At 43.1% G+C, this 18,003-nt stretch overlaps 1 protein-coding gene across 5 annotated transcripts in view; it reads left to right on the top strand.

Moving 5' to 3' along the window:
* KLHL24 (kelch like family member 24) overlaps window positions 1-18,003 on the top strand; it is a 512,225-nt gene that overhangs the window by 215,796 nt on the left and 278,426 nt on the right. The window contains exon 2 of one of the 5 annotated variants that reach the window (XM_069213702.1): window positions 12,847-12,944. The exons of 3 other annotated variants lie outside the window; for them this stretch is intronic. The gene's annotated coding sequence lies outside the window, so the exon portion shown is untranslated. Of the gene's footprint in view, window positions 1-12,846; window positions 12,945-12,989; window positions 13,123-18,003 lie in introns of those variants that run through there. One more of the 5 variants, XM_069213703.1, reaches the window with a different exon arrangement.

Below are 18,003 nucleotides of genomic sequence, written 5' to 3'. Positions count from 1 at the left end.
TGAATTACACTGTTGGATTTAGCAAGAATGTCTCCTTGAGCAAGTCGGGTCCCATGAGAAAGAATTTACTACTGCTACACACACATCTCTCTAGCTTCTGGAAAAGTACAGTTTCGTGTCCTTCAGGAAAGCAGCACATTGCATGTTAGAAAAACATAGTTTAATATGAGACCAGGCAGCAAGGCCCAGACCCTCACCTACTAAGGCCTAGTGATTAATTTAGCAAAACCTATACATAACTCTTAATTATAATATGCTAATACAAATTCATAACATTAGTACATTATTAATTCATCATTAGTAAGTTTCATTAGTCTTGCCATTGACATAACATAATGTTCTTTGTGTTTTTTAAAGGAAGTCCCAGGGCTAACCGACAAGGGTCATTGTGTGTTATTAGTGGTTTGGGGGTCTAAGCACTGCATTTGTCATTGCACCACCAAAATATTTGTGATAGTTGGTCTGATGGGTAATGGTATACAAACTGTTAAGTGGTGCATGTCCCTATTAACTGCTAAACACCCACAATGACTGAAATAAATGATAAAAAGTGGAAAGAAAAAGCGCACTGCCAAAGTAAAGTATTGACTCAGCAGCCTGTCATTGAATTTCACTTCTTAAGGCAAATTTGCCAATGTAATCAGAAAAAATGCTGTCACTCACAATGCAAAATGCCCAATGACTTTCGAAGGCTGACCCTTTACCCATGCTTTATTTTGTGGTGAGTGGAAGCAGAGTGTGAATGATAGTTGAACAGACCCATGAATGAAGACGGTTGAGTAAAAGCCCCTGTACATATGTATGTTTTTTTAATTTGTATTTAAGCATGCATTTTGATTTCTTAAGGCTTATGAGATAGCTAAAGTTGTCCCTGGCCAAGCCTAGAAATGAAAAGGGATTAGCTAGGGTAAATTTTCAGTAAGGAGCTGAAGAAAGATAGACCTGTGACTTTTTTCTCTTTTATTATTGTTTTCTGTTGTCTCAAGTTAAGGTGATAGAAGATTAGTGGTACTGCATAGGTGTGGGTGGGAGAGTGGGAAAGGGATGGCAATGAATAGAATCTGGTATGACTGCGGAAGAGGGGTGCAATAGGTTATAAGGGACGGATCATTTGCTCTATATATTGCCATTGTATGAATCTGTATGAGGAGCAATGGATGAATTCTGATTTTTTCCAAGACATGTCCAGCCGACAGAGAGACTTGCAGAATCCGTCCATTGTACCCAGAGAGATCTTTTCTTAGGCTGCCCATTCTCGGTGGGCAGCACACCTATGTTAAATTGCTAACCTAAAAAGAAATTGCATTTTGTGAGTTGTGTGCTGAGATTTCTTTCATGCCGGAAGACACCACGACTCAGTCTGTCTTGAATATTTGAGTCCTCAATCATATTTCCATGTGTTATGTGCTGAAGCTGCTGGACTGGAGCCTTCCCTCAGTCTCCTTCCATGTAGTAAAGGTACGTGAAAGGACCATGGTCACTTACTTTACAGACGCTGTCATATACATCGCAGGTATGGGGCATACCTAAAGTGTAGTTTTAAAGATATACATTTCAATTTCCAAATGGAAAAAGGGTCAGAAAGTTACAATATAATTGTAAGGTAAAAGTCTCCCACCTACTTAAGGCATTTTTGCATGCATGCCATTAAGAACTAAATGCTTGTCTTTGTGAGCTGATCATGATCTTTTCATAGTCTGTGTCTCTGTAGGGAACAGGGCACCGAGCAAAGATCTGAAATGGAAGAGGAAAGGTCAGGCAGGGCTGAACCAAGACCCCACATCACTGGCACAAGATAGTACATTGGTGCACTGATATTGCACAATGCTGGCCTAAATCACAGCAATGGCTCCAGATCAGGCAAGGATGGCTTTAAATCACAGTGCTAAGCTGCGTGCACACATTTCTGGCCAAAGACCACACAGCATAGGTCAAGATCATTTTAAGTGCAATGGGCTGCATACATACTTTAGTGGGTCATAGCAGCAACCTGTCTATTAATTATTCTGTATGTGTACTGCCACATGTGCAGAAGGAATCTGCACATATGGGAAACTAGAAACTACTAACAAGGACAATGCAAGCGCAAAATAAATGTTCAACACGTGGCAGAGGTGTCTTTAAATTATGTCCCACTCTAGCCCTGCATATAGCTCAGCTCACTAGCCACACCCCTAGCTCAATTTGAAGAGTAGCTGTACTTATGTTTTCTCATTGAAAGCACTGTCTATACATATTTCTGCTTCTTAATGTTCTGTCACAAACCCTAGAGTGCTAACTGGTTGCTTTTCAGGGCTCCTCAGGCCTAAGTCAATTCCAGAGAGGAGAAACTTGTTTCCATTCAAGTCTGACGGTTCTACTAGCGACTTTCCATTCATCTATCGTTCTATTGCTCTCTTTTAGCAAAAGCTGAAGTATCTGCTCTTCCAAACTACCTGATCCCAGTTCTCTCCAACAAAGTGTTTGATCCAGGCATTTGACCACCTGCTGCCTGTTAAATGGGTTTATATGACCTAGTGAGCCATATTTTACCCTCGCCTGCCTGAAGTGGGAATTGTTATCATAGTGCTTGATTTAGATCTTGGCAGAGGGAATACTTGCCTTATTACGATCTCCGTAGGAAATCATGGGATCGTAATAAGGTGGGGAAGAGGATATTTGTCTCACCAGGATCTAAATCAGGCCCTTAGTGTTTTGCGGGGCAAAATGAACAACGGGCTCCATCTCTACACTGGAACTCATTGGGAACTTGTACTTTTGCAAGACACTAAGAAGGAAAATACATCAAGAAAAATAAATACATCAGCATCACAAATTCTAGGTCTCATTATCAGCATGTACTTTCTGATTGGGGGGCATTTTTGAACTATGCTCTTTTTCATAATGTCTCTCTCTCATGCATCTGTGCTTGGCCAGCACCTGATGATGCATTCTTACATCTGAGAGAGCCTTTCAGCTCAGTGTGCCCCACCATATGATTAGCTGCTTTGTGTGCCTTTGTTACGGATCTCCCATTTTCAGATTTCTCAAGGTCTGAAAAAACATCATAATCAAAGCACACCATAGGATGAGCCTAGAAATTACAATTTTCGCCATTCCGGATTAAGTTTTTTTGCTCATCACATGGGAAAAACATGCATTAGCAAAGCAAATAGGTCTTTCCAAGGAGCGAGTTATTGGCTTTGGCAGTTGGGTGGCGGTGGGTAACGGAAGGCGGATGGGGGTGAGTAACAGAGGGGCAGCTAGGGGTACATAAGTGAATGATTTGAGAAAGCTCAGTTAAGCAGTCAGTGCTGTACAAGTCATATTTTTTTTTCATTCTGTCGGGAGAATAAGTAGAGACAGGGTATGTGGGAAGGGAAGAAGAAACCAGGACGGGGTGGAAGAAGGTTAAAAAGCGCTATGAAGTGGCCAGCATTGACTGCATCACAGCACCTATTTTCAGATGAAATAATATCTGAGTCACAGCGCGAGCAACTGTTGGGCAGCAGAGGGACACTAATCAAGCATAATTAATTTGTGCTTCCTCTGTGCGCCAAGGAAAGAAAAGGAAGTGACGCATTGCAATTCCTGCCCAATTAGAAGACAGCAAAGAAGAGTGACTATCATGTCAACAAATGGTCAGCAATGGGCAGGTTCCAAGCCCATTACTACACACAAGAGCCTCACAAGCTAGAGCGCATGTGCTAGTGCATGCTCATGCGGGCGAGACCTAATCACCATCCAGCCCCAGATGAGTAAATAGACTGCCCGCCACCATGTGCATAAAAAGTGTTTCTTCACTCTGCTTCGGTTTATAATTTCCATAGGAAGGGGGCGAGGCTTTGGAGCAGGTGATTCCTGTTTGAAGTCAGCCAAGAGCTGTCGCTCTGGGCTAGCATGTGCAAGGCGTTGGCAACAGTACCAGGAACCAGAGCCGGTAAAAATACAGTGATGGTACATCGCGTGTCTATCATCGCTTAGAGCACTTTAAAATTTTGTTTTGTGAAAACGAATTGTTTGGGTCACGTAATGATGATGCTTGGCCGTTTTTTCAGCATATCTGGTTAAAATAATTTACGTTTCTACCTTTAGAGGAAGAGTGAAGGTATAATTTTTTTTTTTTTTGTTTTGCATGGTATCATCTCATTAATGTTAGCAATATACTTGTGCCTAGATATTTTCACCGAACCAAATAAAAGTGGAATCCAAGGAAATTTTATCTAAAAATCTAACAGACGTTGTGAGAACCTGATCTCTCTAGATGGGCAAGCCAGTGTTATTCAAGAGAAAAACATAATCATGCTGACTAGAATCTCTTGAATTAATCTCAGACACAGTTAATTACGGTAGCAAGCATTCCTTTGTATCATTATTCACTGTGCCACTAAAGATAGGGAACAGCTATATTAAAATCAGTTTTAACCCAATCACTCGCTATCCTCTTCAAAAAGGAATAGCACATCCCAAGCTGCGTAAACACATCCACCCTGCACAGGGATGGCAGCAACCACAGATTTGCTTTAGCCTTGTCAGCTCTCCTCATTACGGTACGCCTTGAGTCCTCTGACCCCACAAGCCACTGGGCCTAGATCTGGGCATACCTATCCCGCAGGAAAACAAAATATGGACCTCTATGCTGCCAACAACTTGGCATTTTTCTAGGAAATCTTCAGGAACAGACTTAAGATTGCCCTGCAGCACCAAGAATCTCTCGGGTAAAAGTTTGAATAGCAGTGTCTACCCTGATATGAAGTGAAAGAACATATTAGCTTCTATTCCAGTGCATATCATCCGAGCAAAACAACGTTTCCCTTTTACCGTACCCGCCTAAAAAAATTTAAAAACGGGTTATCTGACTCACATGTAAGTTGTTTGTTAATGTATTGCTAAAAAGTGTTAGATTTTTGGAAGGACGTCTGTGAAATAATTGTTCTCTTAACTGAAGATAAATCAAGGGCGGTGCTAAAGAGATTACATTTATGGCCATATATGCCTGGGGAGTGGTCACTAACCATTAAAAAATGCTGCAGCTACAACCAAACCTTTGCCTAGACCTTAGCCTAAGGAAACGGAACTGGCAAAACTACAAGATGAATTAAATTAAAGCTGCAAATTTGCAACCAGTGAATAGGCAAAAGGCATAAAAGAAGATCCATGTCTGAACTTGTGTAGGTCATGCCCACACAGCACATGCTCTGTGCTGCAACACATATTGCTTAAAATTCAGTGGGATTACAACCCACCCACAGCATACTATTAGTTGTTGTCATTGCCACTCTCATTTGCAATCATTCAATTGCTTAACTCTCGTAGGCTTTCCTTCCTTTCTTGTGTTAGGTCCTCCCTGGAGCATGGATGAAGTGGATGTGTTCTTCCTTGTCCTTTTTCTTCCTCATCTCTTTTGCATCTCACTATTTCTTTTATACGTTTTTCATGTTATTTCTCAACGTGCAGTGTGCTCTCCTACTTTTAACAAAGGCATACAGCTTCATATTTATGCTGCTTTTCCATGTCTTCCATCTCTATCAAGGCTTCAGTTACACCCACAACTTTACTATCCTATACACTCTACTCTGTGCTGCTCCATCTAAGCCACTCCGCTCCACTCTACACCATAATACACTACTCTACTCTGTGGCATTCTACTCTATGCCTTTTGACTCTACGCAACTTTAAGCCACTCCACTTTATGCCAATCCACTCTATTCTGTGGAACTCTACTCCATGCCAGTCCACTCTTGTCACTCCTCTGTATGCCACTCCACACTCTCCACTCCTCACAATGCCACTCTGTAGCACTGTACTCTGTGCCAATCTAGTCTACACCACTCTAGTCACTCCACTCCATTCTGTGTCAATCTTCAACACTCTATGCCTCTCTGTGCCACTCAACTCTGTTCCACTCTGCTAGAAATTGGGTCTCTAGTTGGCTGTCTGTTTACACCCTATCCAAGTAGGGACCCTCACTCTAGTCAGGGTAAAGGAGTCACACACCTAAAATAACCCCTGCTCACCCCCTTTGTGGCTTGACTCAAGCAGTCAGGCTTATTTCAGAAGCAATGTGGAATGTATTTGTACCCACACACAGTAACACAGTGAAAACACCACAAATGTACTCAATACCAGTTTAGAAAAGTAGCCAATATTTATTTGAGTAAAACAAGACCAAAACAGAAAAAATCCAATATACGCAAGAAAAGATATACATTTTTTCAGTTAAAAGAGTCTCAGTCAATAGGAATCAATGAATGATTTGTTTTAGCACAAAAAACCTGGTGTGCCTCAAAAATAAAGCCCCAGGAGAGGTGATGCATCAGAAAAGCAAGTGATGCATCGATTCCTTACTTGCAAGTGAGGCTGTGCGTCGATTCTTTCCTCTCTGAAAAGGCAAATGTGGGCCAAAATAGTTGACAGAGTAAATGCTGTAGTTAACAACCTGCGCACACAGAAGGGAGTTAGGAAGAGGAAAAAGACCTGTGGGGTAGAATACATTCCCTGACCTCCAAGTAACACCTGGAGGCCCAGAAAACTGGTGGTGGTTCTCCCAGTCCCTCTTACAACTCTTTCCCTGGGAGAAAAAGGTCTTGCAGATCCTACACCCTAAAGGCTTGACAGGAATCCCTGGTGGAGTGGAGACTGGTAGGTTGCACTTAGCAATATCTCAACAGTCACAAATGGAGTTCTGTCCTTGAATTAGACGTTTAGAATGGTTCAACACCCTTATCAAAACAGATAAAGCTAAACTTGACTCCAAAAATTATATTGTTTCATACCAATTACTAGCATCATAGTTGTATCTCCCTTTTTAACAACATATGTTTAGTCAGATTGTGTGTTGTACTCCACGGATCGTCCCTTGCATTTGCTTAATCCCTTGCTTTCCATCAATGCATGTTGTTGTTCCCCCAAAAATAGGTCCAAACCCCGTCCATTTGCACATGAAGGTACACTGCTTGTAAGTAGTATTTTCACTGATTCACATCATACCCATATGTGTGTACATGTTATAATAGTGTGTTCATCTCCAGCATACTTATTGAAATAGATATGTGTAACTCACTTTTTAACAACTATTATTGACTGTGGTGTCAACAGATGACTACAACTACCACGGTGCCCTGTTTTTGTATCTGCAAAATAGTGGTGCAATGTAATGTTGCTCTCCTTTCCTTTACTTCCATATGTGCACACATCTCAATAACATGTGCATTTGACTGTCACCATGTCATGCTATGGATGAAAATGTCAGTTGTTGTGTTCCTTCTTATTGCTACATTAAAGTGATGTAAGTGACCTAATTCATAGTCTGTTGAATCTACGATTTCCTACCTTGTGATGTGCATGTTGAACATAAATAGTTGTCACACACAATTTACTTTGCACTGTCCAAGTGATGACCAATGGTGGTTTTACTATTATGTTGAAGTAGTCCAATGTTGTTTTAGCCTGCTAGTCCTTAGAATGGTCCCGTGCTCTAATCTACTCACTACTTTGTTGGATTGAATGTCAGATACATGTAATGTCCAATTCAAAAATAACATTTTGTATTTCAGGACATCTCTACATCATCACTGGAGTTGTCATCTGTGTAAATCAGCCTGCATGTGTAAACCAATGACAATCACACAAAGGCCTAATCATTCTGTCAGTTTAATTGTACTTTTTTAGGTTGCCCCATTTGTAGCTAAAGACACCTATGAAGTACAAACCAGATTTTAAAACCTGCTTTCTTCTCAGGTCCAACCCCCAGGCCAGGGGACCACGGTCTGCTTCTCAAGACACCTCAACTTCAGACCACGATCAAGCTTGCAGTGAGGACTCCACTCCTGTAAGTCCAAATGATTAGGAGCCACCTGGTCCATCTTGCCTGTCTGACCAGACAGCTCCAGTGAGTCACACTCAGCCCACACCTACATCTCCCATTGTTGCAACCACATCAGGATGCCTACTGTTCCTGTGTACCAAGGAACTACATACCGGTCTTATGCCCCCCAGTCCTGGCTGATGTTGAGATAACACCTACGCTGCTTCCAGTTGTGCCAGGACCCAGTGGGATGGGGCACACTACCTCCAGGGCACAGGGTAGTTAGGGTAGAGGTCTTGGGGAGGAATATTTGGGCCAGTAAAGTGAGGCTACTGGCATCTTTGTCAGCCAGACCACAATTGACCAAGTCTTGGGAGCAATACAATAGTCCCAAGACTTGATGAGCCAGGTTGTAACTGACCTCCGGGAGATCAAGGAGGTGCAGAGGGAGCTCATATTACAAATACGTAATCACAACGACAAAATTGAGCTCCCTGACTGGGGTGGTTTTTGACATCTACCGTCATATGTGTAGGGCTTTTCTAGTATCATCAACCCCTGTCTGTGGTCCTTCTACATCTGGACAAAATACACATACATCAGCCACAGACAGGGAGACCCTGCTACATGATGAGCCTGCTCCTCGCACCCAAGTCCCTGCACCTGGACTCCCCCCTCTCCTCCCCGGAGAGTATGGCAAGACCTTCACCACCACCTCCAGGACACGCAGATCCTAATTTCCTCCAGTGTGTGTCTACCATTCACTCGATGGACTATTTAAGGAACACATTTACCTTTTTTGAGGAAAGTTGTATTTTGTACATTGGACTCCAGAATATTTTTGCCTCTACTACTATACTTTTACCCGCTGATGGACTTTTTTTTAGTTCATTTTCTCATTGTTTAAAACACTTTTCTGTTCCTTTGTGTCATGCAAATAAATGATATGGACACAAACTACAAGACTGTTGTTGCAGTCACTGTGGCATTTCATTTTTCATGTCTGTCTTCCACCATCATTTTGTCAAATCTTTTGAACAATTAGTTGCAAAGGAATATTAGAAATGACAAAGAGGTAATGTGTTACCAATTTCATTCAAACCAAACAAATCAGAATCCCAATGTATTAGTGTCATACATATGCAGGTAACAAGTCTGGAAATCAGACCTGTTTCACAAGCCATGCATAACTCCAATAGTCTGGGCCATACAGAGGTGGATACTCTACAACCGTGACACCATGGAAGAAAGGGATATTACATGAAACCAAGTTAAATAGGCAAACTATCATTAATGCATGACCTCAGCTGGAGCCATACATCCTGCCCTCACAATAAGAATTGCACATCAATAACACCAATAGTCTTCACCATGGCAGTAACACAATTTGAGACAACATGACCAATACATGACACTGTGGCAGTATCTGGTGCAATAGCATAGCTAACATTCGGTAGTGTGATAAAAAAAGTTCTATCAACTATGAGGTACACATCAATAGCTACATACGCTAACACAAATTGAAGATTTAACTAATTTGAAGGAAGAACAGTATGCTGTGGCATGACATATGCATGTGATTTGACCAAGTTAAATGGCACATATTGTCTTGATAGCAACATCCCAGAGAAACCAGGTTTGATACAATCTCAAGAACTTCAATTCCGTCACAGTGCAAGATGTCTCTATACAAGCTCTGTGCATCCCAATTAAGTGTCTGTGTCAGGATCAACACGCTCACTTTGTAATTTACCAACACCAACATATGGAGGACACAGATACTCAGCACAAGAAAAGTTAATTGATGCCAATACCCACAGTAGTCAATGGTGGGAAACTCTGATCCACAAAAAGTATTACTTTGGACTTTTCTGAACTGATCATTCCTACCAAATTACCATTGCAGACTGATATGTTCCCTATGTCACAAGTTAGTCTGACATTTGAGGTTACAGTATATAAATGTACACTTGCACTCAGTTGAAGAAGTTGCCAAATGACAACTTGAAGTAGGTCAATTCCTTCTTCACCACTGTCATCTTCATTGGGCATATCAGCATCCTCACCCGGTGGCTCTTCATGGTCTCCATCCTCTGCGATGATGGGGATGTTCCGATGCAGGGTGATGTTGTGGAGCTTGCAGCAGGCAGCTTTGATTTGGGACACCTAATCGGGTGAGTAGAGGAAGGCTCCACCTGTCTTGTCCAGGCATCTAAACCTGGCCTTAAGAAGCCCAAAAGCCCACTCCACTCTGTGTTCTTCCTTGGGCCTCACTGAAGTGGACTTCCCATGGTGTTGTTGGATTCATCAGCAGTGCTAACAACCATGGTCTGTCAGGATAAGCTGAGTCTCCTACATGGACGCAATATATCAGTTGATTAATATCATATCAAGCCATTGGACCTTCCTAAACTAGGATTCAGGCAAATGATCATCAAGTCATATTGTACTTACCAATAAGTCAGGCCCTCTCAGGTCCAAGTTGTGACATTTGCAGGGGTATGGTGCTGTTTCGTAGTACAAATGAATCGTGTTGACCCAGGAAAGCAGGCACACACATTTGAGATGTATAAATCCGGTAAGTAGACAACTTGCACACTGATGGCATGGAAGTTCTTCCGGTTGCGGTAGGCCTGTTTCCTTGCGTGTGGTGGCACCAAGGCAATATGCGTTCCATCTATTGCTCCAACCACTTGTTGTAGCCTACCCAAAGAATAAAAATCTCGCTTCACATTGGCCAGATCCTGTTTTTGTGTGAACTCGATGTAGCTGTTGATGTGTTTCAGAATTGAGAAAGGACCTCTTGTAGCACACTACTGAAAATTGGTTGGAACATGCCTCCAGATATTGCCACAATATATTGAAAAGAGCCATTGGCCACAAAATGAAGTACTGCCATGAGTTTCACTATTTGTGTTATTGCTGTTGTATTCATATTGTGAGGCAGGAGATCAGGCTCCAGCTGGTGACACAAATCCAGGATAGTTTGCCTATTTAACCAAAACTTCAAAATTACATCCCTTTCCTCCATGTTGGCAAGGTCTGGAAATGGCCTGAAGGCCTGAGGCCGTCGTCTCCTACCCATGCCTGGGCTCAAAAGTCTGCATGTATGGAAAAAAAAATATCAGCTTAAATGGTCACACCACGCTTAAATGATCAACACACATCTTAAGTCTTGGTAACATTAGGAATGTCATTGTGTCATACATGTACACATATTGTTATCAGATTTTTTTAACTTCAAAGCTCACTTTTTTATATGTCTATTTTTAATTATGTGCAAAGAATACATTTAAAATGTATGATATACACTTAATTATTTTTACAAAATACTGTCAACTGAGGTATTACTTCCCCTGCAGCACATTCAATGTCAAACCCAATCATGGTTCACTTTTTGATGTGTCATATCTTGCCAAAAACACTGTTGTTTTTATCTGTCATTTTTATAGACACTAGCCTCCATTTTGAGTGCTGGTGAAGCACTAGCAATTTAAAAATACACAGCTTCAAACCTTGAACTGGCAGCTACCTGACCTTGCAGTCAGGAAATTGGCAACCCGACAGCCGTCTGCAGACGTTGACAGCATAGTAAGTGGAACAGTCAGTTCCTGCCATAGGCTAAAATATGCAATGGCTACACACAAAAAGCAATAGTTGTGTTGATCTCCGTTATGTATCATGTCTGCCTTGTACTTGTACGCGAGTATTGAAAAAAATCTCACTTGCCTCCTAACACTGCAGCCAACAGGACCTCCTCAATTTTTTGCTGCTGTTACTGACCTATGGGAGCCAGGATGCCGGGCAAATTAGGTGACAGGGCTCCTTCCTTCTCCTATGAGGAGCTGGAGATCCTCACCAGGGAGGTCCTGTCCCTGTATAGCCAGCTGTATGGGACACGAGAGGAACAGGTACATGTTTGAATGGGAAATGTTTGCCAAAGGAACTTGATCCCTCTTTGTCCACAGGCTATTTGGTCCCTTTTTGTTCATGACTGACATGTTGTGATGGCAGGGTAGTGAACTGAATGATTTAGCTGGGTACTGGGTGTTTGTATTTTCTTTTATTTATTTAACAGTGTGCCGATAGTTTAAAACCATTACACAGACAATACACAATCTACAGTAGTTCACAATATGAAAACTCTTAAAAGTCATTCCATTGACAGTAGTAAAGTGGTACAGGGTGTTGTTTGAGGATGTTAGAAATGTCTGGGCATTGAAATGAAATGCCAACTGTAAGAATTAGCTGAGTTTTTAGTGCATGTTGCTCACAATTCCAGGTTTAATGAAACAAAATCCAGGCCCCTTACTTACAGTGGCTAGTAGGCACAGTACCACTAGTGGAAACATACAGCCCAGGTCAAAATGGTAGGTATTTGAAAGCCAAGTAGAATTTTCAGAGTTCTGGGGTTGTCTGATGCTGTTCGGTCAAATGAATGTACAGGCCATATTTGGAAATTGGAGTAGCTGTTTGTTTTACTCATGTCATGGTGCCACATATGGGAAAGGTTTTTGCCTGTGCTGCCAGTCTAAATGACACAAGCACACAATCAGCCATACAAGTACATCCCATTACTACACACCCTTGTTCATACATCACCCAAACCATGCTCTCACTGACACATGGCAGTCCTCCCGTACTGGTCTTAGTCACTGTATGTGGTTTAAACCATAGTATCTGACACTTGGAAGGTTAGGCTTTAAGCCAATGCAGCTGTGCATGTGGTTATGTGTATATAATGTACAGGTTGTTTAGCCTTTAGTAGGTAGCTCACAGTGAGCTAGACTTATCTGGAGTGGGTCTCACTACATGACATGTTCCCTATCCCTGGCTTAGATGGTGTGTGTGTCCTGTATTGGTAACATGAGGTAAAAAAATGTGAGGCTGCTCTACAGGTCGCTGCAAATTAGTGTTTCTAAGGAACCTTGAAATGTTTGCAGATAACCTGCACGGTCTGTTCTGGGAATGCTTGTGAGAACTGCTACTAAATTGTGTGACTGCACTACAGACAACCAAAATCAATCAAAACCACTTGTCATTTGTTCTCATCCATACAGGTCAATGCCCATTAGAAGCATGGTTTGTGGAAGGCCATTGTGAAGAAGGTGTGGACCTTGGGGGTCTTCACGTGGTGCAGCCTGCATTGCAAAAAGAGGTAAGAGGGCCTCTGTTGCTGGACTAGAAAGTCAGAACAAGTCCAGCTCAGCCAGGCCTCCCAGTAAGACAAGTGTGTGTGCCACAGCCTGAACCCCCTAATAGCCTGCATTCCTGCGGTGCCAAACACAGAACTTAATGGGATGTTGAGAGCCCAACAGCAGCATCAAGAGAGTGAGGTATTGTATGTAGTTATTCTTGTTGTTAGACCTTTTTCATTTACAGCAATGTAGTTTAGCATCAACATGATGGATCACGCACATCCAACGCAGATGAGCATTTCTGGGGGTGTACGTTTTTCAGACGGGGTCTGATGCTATGTTTGGAATGTATTTTTGTGTCAGAGTTTGTCAATAGATTCCTCATCACAAGCCAAATACTATCTACAGCAGACAAATAGCAGTGTGCGGAAAAAGAGGTACCTGCGTTTTCTCCATGTTATGAGAGACATATGTATCAAACATGCCTCATTTGAGGATTGGGTCAGGTGAAATGCTCCATCACAGATGTGAGTAGGTAATGTAGACCTTAACAAGGCATAGTAAGCACATGTGAGAAAGTTGTAGTTTCAGACTGTACATTGGTAAGTTAGTACAATGAAAATATGATCATGAGCAACACCACCAAAAGGACTGAATACATGCATGCAATGGCATCATTACTTATCTGAAATCTGTTTGAGAAATGTTTCAATACTACAATTCAATTAATTTCATGTAGACAGTAGCAGGTTGTCATGAAGCCCCAGTCCTTCCCAAATGTGGTGTGAGCCAGCCTGTGTCAACCAACATGACTTTTCATGCCAGAATGTATTGATTGAAACAGACAGGAATACGTACATGTTGGTGACATAGTTACACATAGCCAAAATGCATGTAAGTCTTCTTAGTTATGTCCAGATGCGAAAGCAATGATGGTGAGCAAAGTGATACTTGAAATGGCAATTTCAGATGGAAGGTTCCATCACATAAATGGTGTTTCCTATCTTGATGAAACAATATCTGACCCAAAATATGTCTCTTTTGAATATGTTGAAACGTTTTTGCTCTGTACTGCAGTGGTTTAGGAATGTATCCAGGTGAAGGCTACAGTGGCCATGGTGGTGGAGAAGGAGCTGGGCACTCTGGCCCTGGTGCAGACACCACAGAGGGACACAGTGCCAGTGAGGTTGAGGGGACTGGCGCGGAGGCCACGTGTGACTCATCATCTTCGGAGGCCTCCGCAGATGACCAATCCCTCGTGGTGGCGGACCCTAGTGCAACTACTCCATCTGCATCATTGTCTATCACCCGCGTTCCAATCTCCACGCTCCTTCTTGCCTCCCCATTTGGCCGTAGTCACTCCCTTGAAAAAGTGGCGTCACCTTCGCTGCAGGGACCTCCACCCTGCCTTGGTCACCCATGCTGCGATCATTCAGGAGGGTGTTAATCTCTGAACAGATATAATAAAGCCAGGTCATCGGGCAGGCTGTTGAGAAAGGGCTTTTTGCAGCATGAGGCAGAAGTACAATAGCTCTGTTGGATGTTTTTTTATCTATGATGCTTTTAAAATTGTGACGCTTTTAAAGAACGTTTATGCATTCATTTAGCGGATTTCTATGGCTACTTAGGATTTTTGTACCGGTAACTACCGGGGGAAAAGCATCATGCACGGGCACATTACCATAGAGTCTTCAACGTTAAAGTTGCCAAGCAGGTCGGCGCTCTAGTGATTGGACTTGGAACACATATAATGAAGGCAGGGCAGAGGGTGCGCAGTGAACTCATGCAGCAGGCTTGCTGCTGGTGCACCAAAGGCAAGCCCGTCTGCGCCCGTCCATGCCTGAAAGGGGCCAGGGGCCAGAAACCCTTCCCCTTCCAACTCCCATACCAGGGCCTACTCTAGACAGCAATTACTCAAGCTCAGAGGGGCCTGCAATGATTTTTTTTTTTTTTAAACATGTTTTTATTGATTTTTCAAAACGAAAGCCATACATTTTCTGGCATACAAAGTCATTGATAGCAAATTGTCATTGGTTACAATCTGTCGTCTGGCTCTCCCATATTAAGGTCAATATATATAACAAACTTCTAAGAACTTTAGTGCACTTCCCGGTCCGCTAACTCTGCCCATCACTTCCGAGGTTGCCACCCCGTAGGGCAAAGCTTTCAGCTGCAATGTGGTTCTATTGCCATTGGCGACAGGGGCCCTCGTGTCCACACGGGTGAGGTCGGGGGGCAGAGGAAACAGGGGGGGGGACAAGGCGGAGGGTTATGGCACAGTAGATCTTAGCGCTGGTGTCTATTGGTTGAGTATGCAGGCCTTTTGGTGCTGTGGCATGCTTGCATGGGGGGATGGGCTGCTAAGCTATCAGTGTTGGCGAGGCATTGATGATGGATATGTATGCGTCCCCAGGTGTAGTATTGCCTTTCTGCCGGGGGCGGGGCCCACGGCCTTCCAGGTGGATACAGCTATCTGTGATTCAGGGGGGTCTTTCATCATTTTTGGCTTCTAGCCTAGACACTAAGACGCCCCAGGCCTCGCAGCCCGCCTGTCGCAGTCCCCTACGAGCTAAGTTTGTTAATACCTGATGCTCAGCTCGAGCCCAACGTAGCGTAAGAGCAAGCCAGACTTTTAAGTCAGGCGCGTTGCGAGCCTTCCAGTTCGTTGCTATCAATCTTTTGTACATTGCATACGCTAGATCTACAAACCTGTGCAAGTGTTTATTTCTTTTCGTCCTTGTCCTTAATCCGAGTAGACAGGATTTGGGATTCGTGTCCAGGTTGAGCCCCGTGATTTCCGCTAAGGCTGTGACCACCCCTTCCCATTCCCCCCGTAACCGCGGGCACTCCCAGACCATGTGATAGAACTGTGCTGCTGGTGTTTTACATCTGGGACAGGCTGGGTCCGACCCGGGGAACATGCGTTTAAGAGGGGCCTGCAATGATAAATGCTGCCGTTCCATTGACCCAATGAAGGGCAACTTGAAATGTAAGCACTGTTTTTACAAGCAGCAAATCCTGAGATGGTCTTTCTCACAGAAACCTGGCTCCATGAGTAGTCAGGACCTGATATTGTCAAGTCCCTACCGTCCAAGTACTACATGTTATGTAAAGATAGAGAGGGTACGAAGGGTGGTGGGCTAGCTATTATATTCAAGTTCAATCCCAGGTGCCAAATTGATTCACTCCCACTCATTAATGTGAAAGTCGCATTTTCTATTACGTTGTCCCATACATACACATTCACTGGAGTTCTGAAATACCAGCCCCCCTGGATCGGCAGGTCATTTTGCTCAATTATTACCTGAGGTCCTTGCTAGCCAGGCAACTAAGAAAGTCCCACTCATGTAAAAGGACATATATTAGATGTCATTATTACTAATATCTCCTAACTTCAGGCTCTAGATCCATTACCCATTTTATGGATCGATCACTCTCTGATCCCTATACTTCTTATAACACCAGGTTGGAAATCGCTCCCTACAGCAGCGGTCTAGGAAGACCGGCGCTAGTCCCACTTAAATGATGAAAATTGGATATGTACACTCAGAAATTCCATACCCTTCCTGGTCTCCGATCCTCAGGTGGCCAACAGGAAGAACACAGACTGGATAAACCACTCACTTGATCATAAAATCCCTAAGAAAACAGTCCTACAGAAAGTCAAAAATAAGTTGGTTCCTTCGTACTCCCCCCATCTTAAACTATTAAAACAAATTGTAAGAAGGCTAAAAGGGACTGGGGAAAGGACTACAGGGGACAAGAGAAATTACAATACTGGGAGACAGTTAGGTCCTGCCATGCAGAAACCAGATCTGCTCAAGCCATTTATTACGAGACAAGAATCAACAAAGCTGTTAGCTCCTTCAGGGGGGTGTTTAAAATCACTGAAGCTCTACTGGAATCCTGCCCTAATGGATCACTTGCGGAACCCTCAAATGACAGGGGTAACACCCTTGCCATCTATTTTGCATCTAATATTTCTGAAATTTACTCCTCCTTCCAAAAGGTGGAAAAAAGCCCACTTTCATCTCCTTGACTAACCGTAATCAGACCACCTTGCCTAACCTTCCTGTCCCCATCTTACTTTGGAAACTTTTTTGATTTATTTAGCAAAATAAAATTGGGCTCCCCACTCGATCCCTCTCCTCCCAGAATTCTAGTCAGAAGAAGAAATCCTTTTTCCTACACCGTCTTAATATGGTTAATCTCTCCTTGGAGAAAGGAGTGGTTCCACAGTCCTGAAAGCACACCATGGTTAAAGCTATTTTGAAAAAGCTTAATCTGAATGTTGCATGCTTGGGTAGCTGGCACACAATATTCATGCTCCCGGGCATAACCAAAGTAACAGAAAAATATTTTAATAATCATCTTTCCAATTTTATTGAGGCATACTTCTTTGTACACCATACTCAAACCAGTTTCCGACCTAAACATAGTACAAAAAAAACACTTTTAGCAGGGGTAGAGGATGCCAAAATGAGACTTGACCAAGGAGGTTTGGCCGCCATCATTCTCCTTGCTCTCAGTGCGGCCTTTGATACCATGGACCATGGCATTCTCCTGAACAGGATTCTCAAAGTCTGTGTTTAAGGGAAAGCCCTAAGCTGGCTAAGCTCCTTCCTGAAGGACAGATCCTTCCAGTTTTTTGACATGGTCTGTTCCTCAGATATTTGGCCGGTAACGTGCGGGGTCCCGCAGGGCTTATCTCTTAGCCCTATGCTGTTCAACGTGTATATGCAATCTCTGGCTGATATTGTAACCATTTTTTGGATTTCAGTTGTTTCCTACACAGATGACACCCAGCTGGTTATTTCGCTTGTCCCCGACTCACACATGGTAGCTCCTACTTTGGAACCATGCATGGAAATAGTAGCCAGCTGGATGAACAAATCCTGCCCGAAGCTGAACAGTGCAAAAACTGAGTTTATGATTCTTGGGAGTAATCCTGTTCCTCAACGGGCCTTGGGCTGGCTGGCATGTCTCTGCTTTCTCCGCCTCCTACAATAGTAATCAAAAGTCTTGAAGTTTGGCTAGAGACATCCTTGTCCATGGAAACCCAGGTGACAAAACCTTCTG

This window comes from Pleurodeles waltl, chromosome 11, assembly GCF_031143425.1.
Source record: "Pleurodeles waltl isolate 20211129_DDA chromosome 11, aPleWal1.hap1.20221129, whole genome shotgun sequence".
Taxonomy (NCBI): domain Eukaryota; kingdom Metazoa; phylum Chordata; class Amphibia; order Caudata; family Salamandridae; genus Pleurodeles; species Pleurodeles waltl.
The sequence above is the reverse complement of the archived record's forward strand: the minus strand, read 5'-3'. Positions and strand labels throughout refer to the sequence as shown.